At 53.7% G+C, this 7,114-nt stretch overlaps 1 long non-coding RNA gene across 1 annotated transcript; it reads left to right on the forward strand.

Annotated features, from left to right (window-relative positions):
- The first annotated feature begins 12 nt into the window (after nucleotides 1-12).
- On the forward strand, nucleotides 13-7,099 carry LOC104859016. Its single transcript, XR_779261.2, has 3 exons — nucleotides 13-174; nucleotides 3,731-3,839; nucleotides 6,078-7,099. It is a non-coding gene; the product is annotated as an uncharacterized LOC104859016 (long non-coding RNA).
- Nucleotides 7,100-7,114: the final 15 nt, after the last annotated feature.

Genomic DNA, 7,114 nt, shown 5'->3' on the forward strand with positions numbered 1-7,114 from the left:
CCGGACTGTTGGGTGTGAATGGAAGATGCCGTTTGTGTGGGGACTGGCGGGCGGCGGGGTCGTAGCCTCATGAGCCTTTTCCTCTCCTGTGCCGCTCCAGCTCGGGCTGCTTCCCAACCTCCCGACCGCACGGCGCTGCCTGGGGTGCTGGTGGGGTCAGCGGCCTTCTGCAAGGTGCGTGCATACGGACACCACGCCAGCGAGACCCTGCAGTGGGGCCATGAGGTCCTGAATGAAGGGCCAAGACCATTTCCTGCTCACCTCACTGCGGAGTGGAGCTGACACAGAAAGTTGACAGTCGGGGGAAACCAACTTTGCTAGTTGCCCGGCAGCTCCTGCGGCTGCCTGGTATGGGGTGGCCCAGCTCCTGGCCTCCCACACAAAGAGCGTTCTGTTTGTTGCTCCGCATTTGTCCGGAGGATTTGTGCTGGTTTCGTACTTAATTATCACCCTGGACCCAGAGGTGGGAGGCTGCTGGCTTTGGCTTGGTGATTAACATAAGGAACTAACTGCACAGGGTTTCGCTGAGCTTAGGGGACCCAGCAGGTGGGACGGGGCAAGTTGGCTTGGGCCGTAAACTGCTGGGCACCTGCTCTGCCTGCAGCGGCTCCGGAGATACCAGGGTGTCAGGGAACAAGAGGCCAGTCAGGTTCTATTGGAGGCGTTGTCCTCTGTCCTGTCTCTTCTCTCTTCCTCGCCTTGGTTTCAGTTTGGTGAGTAATGACTTGCCAGAGAGGCAAAGAAAAACACAAAACTCTCTCACCCCAAACAGGAAGCAAAGCTGACTCCTGTAGCCAAAGTAAACTTAGAAGGGAGAGAAGCAGTTACACGACTGTCCCAAGACAGTGACTGAAACGTGAACTTGTAAAGCCCTCCACCTGGCATTCCTAGAATCCCGTGCTCTGTGGGGTAGGCAGGAGGCTGGGGAAAGGCCCAGGGCTTCCAAACCTGAATCTCCCTGGTTCTGTGGAGCAGTCTTATCCCCAGCCAGAGTGTTCAGAAATTGGCTGCTAATGAAAGATACAAGTGCAGGTGCTGCTGAAAAACACAGACGGGGTGTGGTGGTGCACACCTGTAATCTCGGTACTCGGGAGGCTGAGGCAGGAGAATCATGGCTAGTGCAAGGTCAGCCTGGGCTACATAGTGAGATTGTCTCAAAAAGCCCCAAATCAAAACACACCCAAACACAGTCTCTTATTCTGAGCAAGAGTGTTGGTTGGCCCTTGACGGCCCTCTGTGTGATGGTAGCCCTCATAAACGGTGAAGTCCAGTGTCCAAGTGCCATTCCCCTCCCTGCCCCATCTTGGCCTTCTGTGGAGATCCCCAGCTGGAGCGACTTCTCCAGACCCATCACCCAAGCCTTGACTTCTCCATACCTACCTGCCATGCCTACCTCCCTCTTTGTCCCTTCTGAACAAAGAGCTATTTCCTCCTGAAGTGCAGTGTTGGTTCCAAAATTTGTGCAGAAGAGAGGCTTGGCGAATGTAATCTGGTGGGACTACAGCTACAAAGATGTTTTAAAGTTATATTTTGATGGCAAACACAGTTATTGCTTAAACTGATTTTTGCTTTGGGGGTGTGTGCATGATTAGTGGAGTACCCCAGAGATCACCCATACGCATCTCATTTCTGGGCATGCGCCGCCTGGTGGAGAGTTACTGCTTCTGCACGGTGAAGCCCTTAACACCACGTTTCAAAGACACCTTCTAGTCCTAGGTTGTGCCAGACTTACAACCTCCTGTGGCTTGGTGCCTTCATCTGCAAAGCAGGAATAAGGAAACCGCTGGGCCTGTTTGCCTTCTGGTGCTAGGATGTGGAAGAGCATGCTGTATGTGTGTGTGGGGGGGAGTCCATTCAGTCAATGCCTGCTGTATTTTTATTATTTCATGAAATAGAAATGAGCGTGTCTCTCCTAAGGGTGCTGTTCTTTTTTCTTCCTTTACTGAAGTTTATATTTCTTAGCTGGATTTTTTGGTATTAAATCTGTAGTGCTGCTGGGCGTGGTGGTGCACATCTGTGATCCCAGCATGAGGGAGGCTGAGGCAGAAGGATGTCTCAGAGTTCAAGGCCAGCTTGGACTACATAGTGAGAGCCTGTCCTATGCTCCCGCACCCCTATCCCCTATGTAATGTTGGGGGAGACCATTCCTCTGGGAGTCATAGGCATAAAATAGAATCTGAGGAGAGAATCAGGACCACACCTACCATTTCGTGAGCGCTTAAGATGCATGCCAGGCCTCCCTGGGACTTACTCCTGTTGGGGTCAGAACTCCCACCGGGCCGGCTCTCTGGGGGCTGTTCACCTCACTGATGAGGAAGCTGAGCTTAAACTCGCGGTCCCTTGCCGGAAGTACTAGTGACGCAGCTGGGGGACCCTTGGGGCTGACTTCTAAGCTCTCAGCATCACTGCCTGCGAGACAGTACAGTCACAGGGTCCAGGGGATCGTCCCGCCCCTTAGGGTGCTGGGTGCACAGAAGGAAAAAGGATGGGCAGGGACCGAGTCTTAAACCTGCTGTCCCTGGCGCCTGGCTGTGGGAGGAAGGCCGAGGACGTGGCCCTGTAATGGGGGACGTGGCTCTCGCTCAGAGTCAGGCAGTGTCCACCCTGTGTGCCGAAGCCTGTTTAACCAAGCGCTGAGTAGAATCAGCAGAAACTGTCACACTCCAAGCTCAGATCCCGGCTGGAACTGCAGGGAGTGCTTCTCACTAGGCCAGAACGCGACTGGCGCTCCGCTGGGCCAGGGACACCTTGTCAGTGTCCTGCCAGTGCAGGGAGGGCGAGGCTGCTGTCCTTGGTTTATCAGCAAAGTGGTATTTTGGAAACGCCAGCCTTTCTGTAACTTCTGAGGTGACGATACATCTGATTCTTCCACACCCTTGCCGAGGTGGAGGAGTTCAGAGTGTTCAGGAATGCTCCTGTCCCGTGTGGAGTGCAGGCTGGACAGAAGGCAGAGCGGGGCCTCCGAGGGAACGGGGTCAGACACAGAGGAGAAAGTCCAGGGCAGCTCTTCTCAGGGGCTGCACCAGTCGGTCTCCTTCCGCCCTCTGCTCCCAGGATCCTGGGTGGCCAAGCTCAGCCTGAAAGTCATTTTAGCTTCAGGGAGGGGAGCAGGGATTTTTCTGGCAGGGTTGGAAGAGAATTTGAACTTTATTTTTATTATTTTTAAAAAAATATAACATTTATTGCTTAGATGGTTCAATACAGAACAGGGTTCTTTGCATTCTGGATTTGGAAGTTCTATACAGTTGAGTACAAAGAGGGACAAAAGGGACGGACCCCAACCAAACTTGTGATTCTCTGTTCGTGTGGCATTAACCAATTTTGTACCTAATATGTGGCAGCAGTTTTTAAGCTCCCTTTAGAAAAATAGGAATTCTACATACTTATTATGGCTCTGGTTGAATGCATGGGCTGCAATCACTAGGATCAACTTCCTTCTGGGAGAGAGAGAGGAGAGACGATGCGGATGGATCTGAGGCTGGTCTCCGGCTGTCTGGAAACAGCTCTGGGTGTTCTGTTCTGTTCTCACAGCCGGGTGTTTCCTGTGGTGACTGCATCTCAGCCTTGTGTCCATTAATCAAAGAGAAGAAAATTGGAATGTTAGAGTCTTACTTTCTTTAGAGCACTCAGATTCTTAAGGAATACCCAACCACCTCGGAGTGAGAGTCTCCCAGCGTGGGCTCTTCCCTTTTAACAGTTTCATTTTTAAATGAGATGCTGTATTCCTTAGGACCCTTGGAACTGCCAAAAAGCTGGGGAGACGGGCACATCCGCCTGTGTGCACAATTCTGATTGGATCCTGGGAGCTCAGATCTAACGCACCTGCTGGTGGCAAACTGGTAAAACACCCTTCCTCTGGCCGGGATGCGGGTCTCACGCAGGGCCACCTTATCTCTAATTCAACTTTAAAAAGCAACACAGTGCTGTGACCCTTCTCTAAGAGGAAAGGAAGAAACGTGCGGAAAGAATTTGGAGAGCCCAGTCCTGCGCTGGACTAGCAGTCAGAGCGCAGGCGCAGCCAGCAATGTGCAGACCCCACGGTGCAGACCGTCTCCCGGGTGCGGGCCCCTGGCACCCCCTCCACGGCACCGGTGACCCCCTGCCATCCCCGCTCCGTCCCTCGGGTCCTCCTCCCAGGAGGAGCTCTCTCGGGGATTAACTCAGATCTCACAATGACCTGGCACCTTGGCACCACTGCTCCACGCGGGAGAAACAGGCCAGGGACATGGTGAGGAGTGCGGGGCCTTGGGCTCACGCGAGGGCCTCACGGCTCCTGGCCCCTAGAATCAGTCTTCGGGGAGAACGGATCAGAATGGCAGTGCGTTTCACTTGGCTGGTCAGGAAAAGACTCTCCGAGATGCAAGAGCGAGAGCATCGTCCTCCTAGCTCTTTACCTTTGTCACGGGATGCATTCATTTCTGTTGCTTCTATAGCCATTACCAGAAACCCCACTTTCCTGTCGGTGCAGGGGATCACAAACCCCGGGCCAGGTGTGTTAAAGGAAGTGCTTCACCGTGGGCCACAGCCACGTGCTCAGCCTTTTTTTTTTTTTTTAGTTTTGTTTTGAGACAGTCTTGCTAAATTGCTCATGTTGAACTGGTAATCCTCCTGCCTCAGCCTACTGAGTGCCTGTAATTATAGGCTTGGGCCACTGTACTGAGGTTATCTTACAGTTCTGTTTCTAAATCAGAATCTGATGCAGATCTCACTAAGCTAAAAATCAAGTCAGATTGGCTGCATCCCTTGCGTGAGGCCACAGGGGAGAATCTGCCTCCTCGCCTTGCTAGAATCTTAGAGCAACCATCCACAGGCCCAGGCCCCTTCCCTGTTTGAAGCCTCTAATAACGACAACTCCTCCTCCTCTCCAGTCACTCACTTTCTTCTTTTTGCTTCCCCCTTCCATTTTAAGGGCCCCATAGCCAGTCATGGTGGTGCACTCCTGTAATCCCAGCACTCAGGAGGCTGAGGCAGGAGGATCGCTGTGAGTTCGAGACCAGCCTGGACTACATAGTGAGTTCCAGGTCAGTCTCAACTTCATAGTGAGACCCTGTCTCAAAAAACCAAACCAAAACAAAACAGAAAGCACCATTTCAAGGGCCCCTTTGATTACACTGACCTCACCTTGGGATGACCCCCCCCCTTTCCAGACCAGCTGATTAGCAACCTTAATTCCTCCTGCAACATCATGTCCCCTTTGCCACTGACTGTAGCTTATTCTCCAGATCCAGAGTCCAGGACAGGGGGTGTTTGGGAAAGGACATCATCTCACCCAGCAAGTCCCGTTGGCCGGGGTTGCGATAGTGAGAGAATGCACTGTAATTCTTTTGGAAGCAAAGTGCTTTCTAACTTGTAGCAAGTTTCTCCTTCTGCACATTCTCTAGCCTGGTAAGCGTGGTATTTTCATGTGCCACGCCCCAGGAGGTCTTTGTCCTCCGGAAGCGGTGTTCTGGTGACCCAGAAGCTCAGGGCAGAGAGAGGGAGGCCACCTGGGGGCACTGAGATGCTGTGGGGAGTCAGGCCTGGGTGCACGCCTGTGGCCCCAGCGCTCCACAGGCCAAGGCAGGAGAATCAAAAGTTCCAGCCCAACCCGGGCAACGCAGCGACTTAATGAGGAACCTGTCTCAAAATATGTATTTTGAAATTGTGAAGGTCCTGAGCTCAATCTCTAATACTGCGAAAAAGAAAAAAGATTCTGGATCTGCATGTCCTTGGACGAGTCTATGCTTATATACCTCAAAGCAGCCCAGAAACAAGCCTGGTTTTCAGCTGCAGCTCAGTGAGCCCCGAGGGCAGAGGTGACCTTCAGATCTTGCTGGTGGGGACGAGCCACACACTTCCGGTCATGTTTTGGACGGCAAGATGTCCCGCTCAGTGTCACGGCTAGCGTGCTTCCTAAAGGAGTTTGGCGAGGCCCTAGCAGTGCAGTGACAAAGCTCCCTCCGCTGGCCCGGTGTCGTGGTGCTCAGACCTGCGTCGCACCAAGGGGCACCGCCTCGGGCAAGGCCCAGATCTACCTTTGCTCCTGCTGTGACTCTGGGGATGGTGACTCTGGTTTTTCTGGTCCCCTCGGGTCACAGGAAGAAACAGAAACGACTTCTCAAGGTGACCGTGTGCGGTGGAGCTGGATGTCTCACCCTGAAGCAGCCCTTCCAGCCCATCCTCTGTGAACTACACAAACTCAAGTCACAGTGTTTTGGACAGAAGGAAGTCAAAGAGCCCTAAAGCAGGACCCCGGCTTCAGGGACCCCGAATGGAGGAGGGAGAGCCCCGGAGGCTGTGATGCACCTGAGATCAGTCCGTGTGGTCGGTGGTGAGAATCAGCGTGACCCCCCAGGGTTGCCATAGCACCTGGCAGCGACTAGCTATTAAAGTGTGATAGACAGGACACAGTGGAAGGACAGACGGAGAAATGGACCGGGGAAGGGAGGGAAGGAGACAGGCAAAGGAGAAGGAGGGAGAGAAGAAGGAGGGAAGAGAGGCAGGGGACGAGGAAAGCATCCGTCACGTTGAACAGTGACCGTTTGGTGCCGGATAAGAAGCGCGGTTCTTTCTGGTGCAAAAGAATCAAGAGGGAGATTTCCCCATGTGACGCACATTCTTCACGTAAACCGCGCTTCTGAGTTGCTCAGAGTTGGAGGGAGAGGGGCCAGACGTGACTTTTACAGTCATAGGACAATGTCCCTGTCTTTCTACTGTTCTGTTTCCACCACCCTTCGCCTCCTTCCTGGTCTGTGGCCCAGGGCCCTACAAGTCTGAATACGCAGGGGCGCTTCCTGTCCGTGCAGGTGCAGATGAAACCGGCCCTTGGATATTTTCATTGTTTCTCCGTGGCGCTCTAAGGTTCGGACCCCTTCCTGCTCGGAGCCCTGCGATTGCCGCGTCCTGCGGCGGCGGAGCGCTCTCGGGCTCAGCGTGGTTTGAGTGGGGGTTAAAGGAGCTCGCTGCTCACCGCCCCTAGCTTTCAGAGGCGGGTAGCGCGCAAGCTGCCGGTGGTCTCCAGTTCTCCTTCGGTTCTCCTTCAGCTGCTGGCCCAGGAGCACCGCGTCTCACACGGTGCGTTTCAAAGCAGTCCATGTTAAAGAAGAGCCGGAAGGTCCGCTGCGCCCCCGCGGGG

Source organism: Fukomys damarensis, unplaced genomic scaffold, assembly GCF_012274545.1.
Source record: "Fukomys damarensis isolate Sample0158 unplaced genomic scaffold, DMR_v1.0_HiC HiC_scaffold_5, whole genome shotgun sequence".
Taxonomy (NCBI): Eukaryota; Metazoa; Chordata; class Mammalia; order Rodentia; family Bathyergidae; genus Fukomys; species Fukomys damarensis.